This window comes from Pan troglodytes, chromosome 1, assembly GCF_028858775.2.
Source record: "Pan troglodytes isolate AG18354 chromosome 1, NHGRI_mPanTro3-v2.0_pri, whole genome shotgun sequence".
In the NCBI taxonomy this organism is placed as follows: domain Eukaryota; kingdom Metazoa; phylum Chordata; class Mammalia; order Primates; family Hominidae; genus Pan; species Pan troglodytes.
Window position 1 is genome coordinate 165,199,103 of NC_072398.2, and position 12,246 is coordinate 165,211,348.

Below are 12,246 nucleotides of genomic sequence, written 5' to 3' on the forward strand. Positions count from 1 at the left end.
TACTGTAATTAAGAGCGATTCCTCTGTGCGCTCCTCCTTATACACGCTTTAAAGCTGTTGGCCATAGTGGGTTCCGATTTGTGTTTGAAGTACCGCACAAGGAAGGTGGCCTGTGAAAAACGGGAAGGAAGGAGGCAAAACAGGAAGATGGAAGAAGAGAGTAGGCATGAAGGAAAGTGACAGGAGAAAGGAGGAGAGCCTCTTCCTTCCCCAACACACTCTTGTAGCTTAGAAAGGTCCAAGCCCCCTCACCAAACACCAAACAAAGCTTCCCAAAAGTTCCTGGCAGAGCCTTGGTGATGCCGAGGCTTGAGTGCGCCCCCCCTTGGTGCCCCAGCCACCAGGGCACGCAGGAGCATTCTGGAGCCTAAGCCCAGCAAACTCTTGGGTAGTTCAGGTTCCCTTCCGCGCCCGCTGCCTGCAGTCAATCACTGGGCACCGCGCGCCCATCCGTCACCTACTCCAGGGCTTCCGAGCCCTGAATCCTTCTGCCTCTCTCCATTCACCCTTAGCCTCTCTCCATCCTCTCCTCCCCAGTGACTTGTCAAGAGGTCCAAGGGCGGAAGCCGAAGCAGAGAAGATGAGGGCGAAAGGCTAGGGGCCGGTTGGCGGATTTCCTACAAGGGGCGGCAATGACGCCGTCAAGACGACCATCCAGGCCCGGCGGCCCCATTCCCTCTTTGCCCCACATCAGCCCCACAGCACCCTACACTCTCCATTGAGGCTTCGGTGTGTGATGAAGTAAGAGAATGAGGAAAAATAAACCCGCAGCCTCCCAGGCAGCCCTTACCTCAGGCTGCCCTCGCAGAAGCCGCCCTCCTCCTGCCCGAGGCGCCTCTGCTGCACCGCCGCGGCCGCAGCGCTCTGGACGCCGGGGCTCCGCCCGGCGCGGGTAGACCATGCGCTGCGAGTGAGCCTTCCGCGCTCCCGGGGGTGGGGGAGAAAGTCTGCCCGGAGGGCGCTCGCGTGCAGCCCGGCCCGCGACGAAGAGCCTGCAGCCGCTGAGGCGAGGCCAGGAGCCCCGGGAAGGGGCGCGCGGGCCGGGGGCGGCTGCAGAGCGCGCGCGCGGACGGGCCAGCGGGCTAGCCTGGGGAACCCGCGCCAGGGAGACACAGGCGCTGGCGACGCGCCCCTCAGCTCTTCTCTCGTCCTCCGGCCCTTTAAACCCCCTCTCCCTACTGTCCACCCCCGCCCCCCGGAAGAGAGACAGCTCGCCGGTGCCACTTGGTCTGCCGCGCTGCGCTCCTCAGCCGGGTGCGGGGAATAACAATGTGACCGTATCGCACGGACGAGATGCTGTGTAGTAGGTTGTAACTGCTGAGGCCACCACCTGTCAATTCTAGGGTGCAAAGCACGCCGTCCCCAGTCGTCTGGCCTCTCCCTGATAGCCCTCCCAGGTTATTTTTTCCCCCACCTACCTCACAGACCTCCTGCAATATTCCGCGGGCACGGTACCAGGGGAGTTTTGCAAAATAACCCTCTCTCCCAGCCGGGAGCTCACTGCATCTCCCTTACCGCCAGAGCTGAAGGATTACGCACAGCCCTGCGTGCCTATCCAAAGCCAGAGACCGAAAATCCTGGTTTGAACCCCACACTCGCCGGCCCCCCAGCCCCCATTCATAATCCCAGCGGCCGTCTGCCACTACACACCCTCCCCCGGCCGCCCGCGCTCTTTCCCATTCGCCGTCCCTGGAACGTGTCAGTCACTCGCTGTGCATCTGCCATGAATACAGGACGAAGAGCTCTACAGCTACTGGCTGCACAAAGAGGGAATGGGGCGCAGGGGACGCAGACCCCCGGGTTGGGGGAGGCGAGAGAGCCAGCGGGGCACATTACGTGGAAGGAGCCAGTGGGACCGTGGGAGTCCTCTGGTCTCCTGTTGCACAAAGGAGCTCCAGAGTGAATACGCGCAGTGCTCCTGAACCAACAGGTCAGATCACCTCCCAAGAGGTGCTCCACCAAGACACCCCTGAAGGTGAGTCCCACAACTTGGGAATTCGTGTGATGGAGCAACAGGCACTCAGGAACCTGACTGAGTGACTGAGCCTGCTTTAAAAATGCAACAGGATGGAGTGTGTGTGTGTGTGTGTGTGTGTGTGTGTGTGTGTGTGTGTGTAGAGTGGGAGAGGTATGCTGGAAAGCACAAGTTTCCTTTTCCCCGGTTGTCCAGCCCTTTCAGTCAGAGAAAAAAAAGAAGGAAGCTGGCAAGGAAAAGAGGAGGAAGATAAGCATGAAGTAACTTTGCCTATCCAACTACTGCAGTAGCTAGAGACCAAAATGACTTTAATAGACATTTGCCTGTTTCTCGATTTATTCCAGTAAAAATCATGGCACACTTACCTTGCACTGAGCACTTTGCAGAAGCTAAGGATGCAGAGTCGATTAGGACATAGTCTCTGCACCCAAGGAGCTCACTGCCTAATAGGAGAACCAACTATGAAAGCCCGAGACAAACAACACAAGTATTTCACAACAGAAGCACATGCCAATTGCATAAGTGGAAGCAATTTTTTCTATGTAAGAGAAGGGACAGGTCAGGGAATTTAAATCCCATATGAACTGTGTATTAAAGGACAAATAGGGACCTCCCAAAGAAGGGCAATAACCTAATAACCTACTATTCACCCATTCACCCAAAATAGCTTTACATGCCTGTACATTGAAAGGCATGTCTAAGAGCTTATCAGTGTAGGAACTTAATGAACTTTCCCCCTCATGGTTTTGGAGGAAACATATTCAAACACTAGCGTTTGGAGTGTAAAACACCCATTTCCCCACATCTGAGATGCTACCAAGTGTTCGCTGGTTATTCTGCCTTTTTGGACCTGTTGCTTACACTATACCATCTACCTCATCCATAACCTTGAAATTGAGCCCAAAGCCAAAATTAATAATAGTGAGGCAATAAGCACCTGAAAGGAAGCCAACAAAATCTGCAATGTAGTCATTGTTCTCACAGTTTTCATCTGTAAAATGATGATAATGTAATCTCTTTTTCTGAACTACAGTTAGGATTAATTAGTTAGATGTATTAAATATAAGGCAACCATTGCCTAAAGAGAGTGTAAGGAATCTAAATTGTAGTTCAATCTAGGGGAAAAAAAGAACCAATTTGAGCATCATGCTGCCCCTTTTTGAATAGGAGAAATTTGAAAGGTATTAATAATTACTAAGCCTCCCAAGGTTATTACATCATCTTCAGAAAAATGTGTCCAAAGAGTTCTTACTGCAAAAAGAATTATACGGATTCCAGTAGAAAATGATGTCAGCTTTTTAAGCATCTTTCTCATCTCTTTTTAAAAATTACATAAACTAACAAAGAGAATGGAAAAAAAAAAGTGTCAAACGCCATTTTCAACAAATTTATATAGATTTTACCTACAAACCCCAAAGCACTTCTAAAGGTTGCCAAAAGCAGCTGAGTTTGGGCAGAAGTCATATGGAAAAGGCCCAGGGAGAGGCAATGGGAACCAGCAGTAGAAGTATCAGAAAGTGCCAGCAAAAGTATGTTTTCTGGGAAATGAGAGGTGTGTCGTAAAATGCAAAGCTGTCTCTCAAAAACTGGAGCAGAAGCAGAAGGAAGAAGGCAAAAGAGATACATACATACAGATGACAAAAGGAGAACAGGGAGTTCCCAGAAACATGGTAGGAGCAGATCTCAGGGTCAGCAAAACTTTAGTGCTTGAAGATGGTCAAATCACTATGAAATGTAAAAGTCCTGTTCCTTCTTTTTAAGAACTGGGGAGCAGAGAACTACTGGAAAAGGATCTTCTGGACATAATTCCCTTCAGAGTCTCAGAGGAAGTGAGTATACAAAGATGCCATAACTACTAAAAGCAGTCTGTTTGTGAGGCAACAGTAAAAGTGAATCTATAATCTATTGCTGCATAACAAGCCACCCGAAACAATGGTTTAAAAAGCTACCAGTGATTTGCCTACAATTTGGTGAGATGAAAAATAGGGATGGGCTCAGCTGTGTGGGCTCAATGGCTAATCTCTGCCCCATGTGGTATCAGCAGGTCTTACTCACAAATCTGGGCCTCTGGAAGGGATGGCTTGGACACCTAGGGCCTTTTCCCAGGAAGCTAGTCAGGCTTTTTCACATTGAGGTAGACATGTTCCCAGTAGCAAGAGAAATGGCAGCCTAGTGTTCATGCTGTAGTGTTCACACACTTTCAAGTTTCAAGCTTCTATATGTGTCGTGTTTGCTAATGTCCCATTGGCTAAAGCAAGTCACGTAGCTAAGTCCAGAGTCAATGTGGGAGTATTTTATGGGCATGGGTAGAGGGAGGTGTCAATTATTGGGGATCATTAAGTGGGAGCTATTTGTTTTGAGAACAGGAAAGCCACTTTGCAACCTCCACTTCGGGAACTTTCTCTAAGGAATTTGACCAGAAAAATAATTCATTCAATAGTGAGCAGTGATCAAGAAGAAACTGGCATAACACAGATACAGACAAACTATTTTTAAAATTCAGAAAATTAGCATCAAAACTTTTTAATAGATGAGAGGAAAAAGTGTTGTCACAGAGACAATTAAAATTGTGACTATAAATTTCGAAATGCAAGAAAAAAACTAATAATACTTTAGCATAGTATTTACTGTTGCCAGGCAATATTCTTACCAATTTGTAGAGATATGAACTCAATTGATTCTCAACACAACTCTGTAAATTAGATATTATTATTATTATTACCATTATATAGATTTAAAGACCTAAGGGACAAGTTAAGTAACACTCAAGATCACACAGTTAGAGGAAGACCCAGTATTTAAACCCAGTTAATCTTGTTCTAGAGTCTTTGCTCTTATTCATAAGCAGCATAGTTTCTCTAAATTAAGCATATTTGTTGATATGTTAAGAAATAAACATCATCTATTAAGGAAAACCAAAAGGCACAAATGAAGAAACTCAAGAGAGAGATGAGGAGGATGAAATTAGTTGATTTTTTTTGCAGAAAGAAGAAGAAAAGCAAACCATGACGGAAATGAAGACAATATTGGAAGAAATACAAAAAAGGACTAAGTATTGCAGATAAGTAAGACATAGCAAATAAAAGTATTTGTGTGAAACTGATAATGATAGATGAAATACAACACACATATAATTGGAGTCTCTAAAGAAGAATGGATGCAGCACACCAGCATGGCACACATATACATATGTAACTAACCTGCACATGTTGCACATGTACCCTAAAACTTAAAGTATAATAATAATTTTAAAACAAAAAAAAATCACCCAGGAAAAAAAAAGAAGAAAACCTTATCAGTGGAACAGAGCAAATGTTTAAAGCAAAATTTTAAAAAAACTTTCTTGAAACTGATAAAAAAAAGACTTCAATCTACATGTTCAAAATAAATACCATGTAGTAGAAAAAAATGATTCATGATGGTTGAACAAAGAAATATACTAACAAATTATTGAATTTTATATATATGTAAGGAACCCTTGAAGCAGAAAAGAAAAAAAATCAATTCTTGTAGAAAGAAAAAGAAATCAACCTACCCTCAGTCTTCTTGAAAGCAACATTCAAAGCCTAATGACAATGGGCTTTTGTTCCAATGAGAATGGAAACAAAACTTATTATATTCTCATGAAAAAAATATGATCTAAGGATTTTATATCTAGCTAGTTATTCATCATATATAAATGTCATATTTTTAAACATTAAAACTCAAAGAATATTCCTCCCATAAGGGGATATACTAGAATAAAAAAGGGAAAACTTTCTCAAAATGACTGGTGGTGAACACCGAATATATTTTTACTGTAAAACTAATACTACAAAAAATGTTTGAATGTTATAGGTTTTGAAAATATAGAAATGACACAAATCACAAATGTTAGGAAGGGAAAGAAAAAAGATGGTGGTAATTAGAATAAGTTCATTGACTGACTCACCTGTAACTGTTGAGGTTGAAAATGTCATTTAAAGCTGACATACAAGTAGTAGAGTAAGCACGCATAACATAAAAAGATAAACACTAAGAAATGTAATTTTTAAACAAAATATGACAGCTGATAAAATGCAGTATGGGAAAAAGAAGAGGATACATACCAATTTATCATTGCTCATAACTGTTATATCCAAAACAATAGAGAATATGAGTATATAAAGATGGAATTATAAAGGTAGCAGCTGGAGAGCAAATTTGCACCTTAGTGCACACCTTGTTAAATATCAGAGGAACCATAAACTCATGCGCGTGTGTATAATCACACACGTATCCATGTATATATCAAAGAATTGTGACAAATATTTTTCAATCAATACACATTTTAAGCTATTTTTTAAAAGTATTTTCAAATTGCATTAAAACCAAAACTCCATGCTATATATAAGATACACATTGGAAAAAAAAGGTTCAGATGGTTGAAAATTAAAGGAAGAGCAGAGTTTTACCCAAATAATGCCCCTGCACATTCCCCCCACCCAAATACATGGAAAAGGAATAATAATAATATAGCAGTACTTATGACTTTAATTTCAGACAAGTTGGACTCAGGACAAACAAGTATTAAATAAAACAAAGAAAAGCACTTTATGATAGAAAAAGTAAAAATCACAATGAAGATGTGAAATTTATAAATATCTATGAACCAAATACATAGCAGAAACTTGTATATACAAGTTTTATTACAAGAGATATAAAGACATATGGAAAGTAACAGACCAAAAATAGGACAGTTTTACTCATCTCCCTCAGTCAAACTCTACATATATCAGACTGTGCCTCAAAAGTAGAGATTACATATTCTTTTTAAGGGCTAATATTATATTCATAAAAATTGCCATTTATTAAACCATAAAGATAAAATGCAAAAATAGGAAATTATGGACAACACTATATGATCACAATTCCATAAAAACAGAAATTAATAGAAAAATCAGAAAAATAAAAATCTTTCCACGTGAAAATTCTAAACAAAAAACTCTCTTAAATAACTTTATGAACAAAAATTGTAGGATTTCTTGAAAATAATGAGATATGAAAACACTACTGAATAGAATTCCGTGATACAGCCTAAGCTTAATTCATGAATTATGCACCAACTCAAAAAGTTAGAAAAACAACTATTAAATAGAAGAAAACTAAAAGAAAAATATTAAACAATTTAGAAGAATTAATAAATGAGTTAAGAAAGGAAGGTGATTAGAGCTAATGTGTAATTTGAAAAGCCAGCCTTTTTAATATTTAAAATAATTGTTAAATTAATAAAAAAATATAAATACAAAGTAAGAAATTATAAGGGGTTAAACATAGAAATAAAGAATGTTAATATAATTCTAAAGACTACTTTAATCTGTTATAATGTTGTTCAACCATTTTTTCATTTTTGCTTCACAAGAAAATTTTAATTTAATTTTTCCCTAATGAGAATTAGAATATCTCTGAATTGTAATATCGGAGATATATTGCCCCAATTGACAGTACATGCTCTACTATATGCAAATGCATTTGAAAACCTGGGTTAAATGGGTATTTTTAGTGGGAAATATAATTAACCTAAACTGACCCTAGAGGACAGGGAAAATCCAAAGGGAAAAAGTTGAGAAAATTGTCAATTCCTTGCCCTCCTCCAATGAGTAACCAAGCCAATATGAATATTACAAGGAAATTTTACCAAACCATTGAAGAATGGATAATTCTCATGATATCTAATCTATTAAAAAGTGTAAAAAAGAAGGAAAATTTTCAATTAAATTTTATAAAGTATTTAGCACTAATACTAAAATTTAATAAGGGCCACACATAAAGGAAACCTATAGACCAGTCTTACTTTTAAATCAAGAATCCAAGACTATAAGCATAATTCAATATTAACAATTTTTTTCAGGTAAATAATCATAGGGAAAGATCTAAATAGAAAGAACCATAAAATTTTTATTCTAGAGACATTAAAAAGGCATCTGAAAAATTCAGTAGCCATTTTTGAGAGTTTCTCACTTTTTAATTTAATTTAATTTTTAATTGATACATAATAGATGAACATATTTGGGGCGTACATGTAATAATTTAATACATTTATATAAATTGTAAAGATAAAATCAGTGTAATTGGGATATCCATCACATTAAATGTCTTTTCTTTATGCTAACAACATTTGATTATTCTCTTCTAGCTATTTTGAAATATGCAATAGATAACTGTAAACTATAGTCACCCTACTGATCTATCAAACACAAGGTACACAAGGTTTTCTTCTTTCATCTATCAAAATGTGTATTTGTACCCATTCATCAACCTCTCTTCATTTTCCCTCTTCCCTTTCCTTTCCAGCCTCTGGTAACTACCAATCTTCTCTCTATCTCAATGAGATCCACTTTTTCGGCTCCTACGTATGTGTAAAAACGTGCAATATTTTTCCTTCTGTGCTTGGCTTTTTCACTTAACATAATGACCTCCAGTTACATCCATGTTGCTGCAAATGACAGTATTTCCCCATTTTTATGGCTAAAAAATATGGCAATGTGTATATAGACCATATTTTCTTTATTCATTCACTGATGGACACATAATTTGATTCCATATTTTGGCTATTCTGAATAGTGCTGCAATAGACAGAGTGCAGATATCTCTTCAACATATTGATTTTTTTTCTTTTGGACATATACAGAGTAGTGGAGTTGCTGGATCATATGGTAGTTCTATTTTCAGTTTTTTGAGGAAGCTCCATAGAGTTTTCCATAGTGGCTCTACTATTTTACATTCCCACCAGTCATGTATGAAGGTTCCCCTTTCTCCACATCTTCAGTGGCATCCATTATTTCCTGCCTTTTTAATAAGAGCCATTTTAACTGGGATGAAATTACATTTCATTGTTTTGCATTTCTCTGATGATTAGTGGTGCTGAACATTTTTTCATATGCCTGTTGGCCATTTATATGTCTACTTTTGAGAATGTGTGTTGAGCTTTTTTGCCCATTTTTAAATTGGATTATTTGGGATTTTTGCTTTTGAGTTGTTTGAGCTCCTTACATATTCTGGTTATTAATCCCTTGTCAGATAGATAGTTTGCAAGTATTTTCTCCCATTCTATGGATTGTCTCTTCACTTTGTTGATTGTTTCCTTTTCTGTGCAAAACTGTTTTAGCTTGCTACAATCTCATTTGTCTACTTTTGTTTTGATTCCTGTGCTTTTGAGGTCTTATCCCCAAAATTTTTTGCCCAGATCAATGTCCTACAGCATTTGCCCGATAGTTTCTTCTACTAGTTTCATAGTTTCAGATCCTCAGTTTAAGTCTCTGATCCATTTTGATTTTATGTTTTTATGTTATGAGAAATCAAAGTCTAGTTTCACTCTTCTGCATATTGTTATTCAGTTTCATGGCACCATTTATTGAAGAAACTGTCCTTTTCCCATAGCATGTTTTTGATACCTTTGTCAAAAATGTGTTTACTGTAAATATGTGGATTTATATCTGGGTTCTCTATTCGCTTCCCTTGGTCTTTGTGTCAGATTTTATGCCAGTACCATGCTGATTTGGTTACTATTGCTTTATAGCATATTTTGAAGTCAGTGTGATGCCTCCAGCTTTGTCCTTTTTGCTTAGGATTCTTTTCACTATTTAAAGTCTTTTGTGCTTCCATATACATTTTAAGGTTTTTTTAAATTTCTGTGAAGAATATCATTGGCATTTTGATAGAGATTGCGTTGAATCTGTAATTTGTTTTGGATAATGTTATAATTTTAAATATATTAATTATTTCAATTCATAAGCATGTAATATCTTTCCATTTTTTGTGTTCACTTCAATTTTCTTTCATCAGAATTTTATAATTTTCCTTATGTAGAACTTTTACTTCTTTGGTTAAATTGATTCCTAGGCATTTTATATTCTTTGTAGCTGTTGTAAATAGCTTCCTTGATTTATTGTGCAGATTGTTTGTTGTTGGCATATATAAATGCTGATTTTTTATGTTGAGATTGCATTCTTATAATTTTACTTATTTATCAATTCAAATAGTTTTTGGTAGAGTCTTCAGATTTTTTTTAAGTATAAGGTCATGTCATCTGCAAACAAAACTAATTTGAACTCTTCCTTTGCAATTTAGATGCCCTTTATTTCTTTCTCTTGCCTAATTGCTCTGGCCAGGACTCCCAGTATTATGTTGAATAAAATGGTGAAAATGGGTATCCTTGTCTTGCTCCAGATCTTAGAGGAATGGCTTTCCATTTTTCTCCATTCAGCACAATGTTAGCTGTGAATTTGTCATATGTGGCCTTTGTTGTGTTGAGGTATGCTCCTTCCATATCCAGTTTGTTAAGAATTTTTATCATAAAGGGGTGTTGAATTTTATCAAATGCTTTTTCAGCATCTATTGTAATTATCATACGGTTTTTGTTCTTGGTTCTATAGATGTGATGTATCACATTTTTTTCTCTTTTGGAGTATTTGACTTGATGTTGTTGTTATTTTTTAAAATTTCAATAGGTTTTGGGGGAACAGGTGGTGTTTGGTTACATGGATAAGTTATTTAATGGTGATTTCTGAGATTTTGGTGCACCCATTACCCAAGCAGTGTACTCTGTACCCAATGTGTAGTATTATATTCTTCACCTCCCTACCATCTTCCCCCCGAGTCACTGAAGCCTATTGTATCATTGTTATGGCTTTGTGTCCTCATAGCTTAGTTCACACTTATAAGTGAGAACATTCGATGTTTGGCTTTCAATTCCTGAGTTACTTCACTTAGAATAATGGCCTCCAACTCCATGCAGGTTGCTGTGAATTGTATTATTTCATTTCTTTTTATGGCTGAGTAGCATTCCATGGAATATATATACCACATTTTCTTTATCCACTCGTTGATTGATGGGCATTTGGGCTCATTCTATATTTTTACAATTGCAAATTGTGCTGCTATAAACATGCATGTGCAAATGTCTTTTGCATATAATGACTTATTTTCCTCTGGGTAGATACTCAGTAGTGAGATTGCTGGATCACATGGTATATCTACTTTTAGTTCTTTAAGGAATCTCCATACCATTTTCCATAGTGGTTGTACTAGTTTACATTCCCATTAGCAGTGTAAAAGTGTTCCCTTTTCACCACATCCATGCCAATATCTATTATTTTTTATTTTTTAATTATGGCCATTCTTGCAGGAGTAAGATGGTATTACATTGTGGTTTCAATTTGCATTTTCACGATAATGAGTGATGTCGAGCATTTTTTCATATTTTTTGGCCATTTGTATATTTTCTTTTGAGAATTGTCTATTCATGTTCTTAGCCTACTTTTTGATGGGATTGTTTGTCTGTTTTTTTTTCTTGCTGATTTGTTTGAGTTCCTTGTAGATTCTGGATATTAGTTCTTTATTGGATGCATACTTTGCAAAGATTTTCTCCCACTTTGTGGTTGTCTGTTTACTCTGCTGATTATTTCTTTTGCTGCACACAAACTTTTTAGTTCAATTAAGTCCCATCTATTTATCTTCATTTTTATTGCATTTGCTTTTGGGTTCTTGGTCATGAAGTCTTTGCCTAAGCCAGTGTCTAGAAGGGTTTTTCCAATGTTATCTTCTAGAATGTTTATGGTTTCAGGTCTTAGATTTAAGTCTTTGATCCATCTTGAGTTGATTTTTGTGTAAGATGAGAAATCCTCATTTCCAGTTTCATTTTTCTATATGTGGCTTGCCAATTATTCCATCTCATTTGTTTAATAGGATGTCCACTCCCCCACTTTATGTTTTTGTTTGCCTTCTCAAAGGTCAGTTGGCTGTAAGTATTTGGCTTTATTTCTGGGTTCTATATTCTGTTCCATCAGTCTATTTGCCTATTTTTATGCCAGTACCATGATGTTGTGGTGACTATAGCCTTATAGTAGAGTTTGAAGTCGGGTAATGTGATGCCTCCTGATTTGTTATATTTGCTTGGTCTTTCTTTCACTATGCAGGCTCTTTTTTTGGTTCCATATGAATTTTAGAATTGTTTTCTCAGTGATGGTAGATGATGATGAGAACAGTGATGATATTTTGATGGGAATTGCATTGAGTTTGTAGATTGCTTTTGGCAGTATGGTCATTTTTACATTATTGATTCCACCCATCCATGAGCATGGGATATGTTTCCATTTGTTTGTGTCATCTATGATTTCTTTCAGCAGTGTTTTGTAGTGTAGTTTTCTTTGTATGGGTCTTTTACGGCTTTGGTTAGGTATATTCTTAAGATTTTTTGTTTTGTTTGCACCTGTTGTAAAAAAGTGTTGAGTTCTTGATTTGATTCTGAGCTT

At 38.0% G+C, this 12,246-nt stretch overlaps 1 protein-coding gene across 6 annotated transcripts in view; it reads right to left on the reverse strand.

Annotated features, from left to right (window-relative positions):
- PDE4B (phosphodiesterase 4B) overlaps positions 1 to 12,246 on the reverse strand; it is a 681,554-nt gene that overhangs the window by 580,119 nt on the left and 89,189 nt on the right. For 2 of the 6 annotated variants that reach the window (XM_063800945.1, XM_063800932.1), the window contains exon 1: positions 791 to 1,353. The exons of 1 other annotated variant lie outside the window; for it this stretch is intronic. The gene's annotated coding sequence lies outside the window, so the exon portion shown is untranslated. Of the gene's footprint in view, positions 1 to 790; positions 1,373 to 1,418; positions 1,649 to 12,246 lie in introns of those variants that run through there. 3 more of the 6 variants (XM_001162471.7, XM_001162426.7, XM_063800946.1) reach the window with 3 other exon arrangements.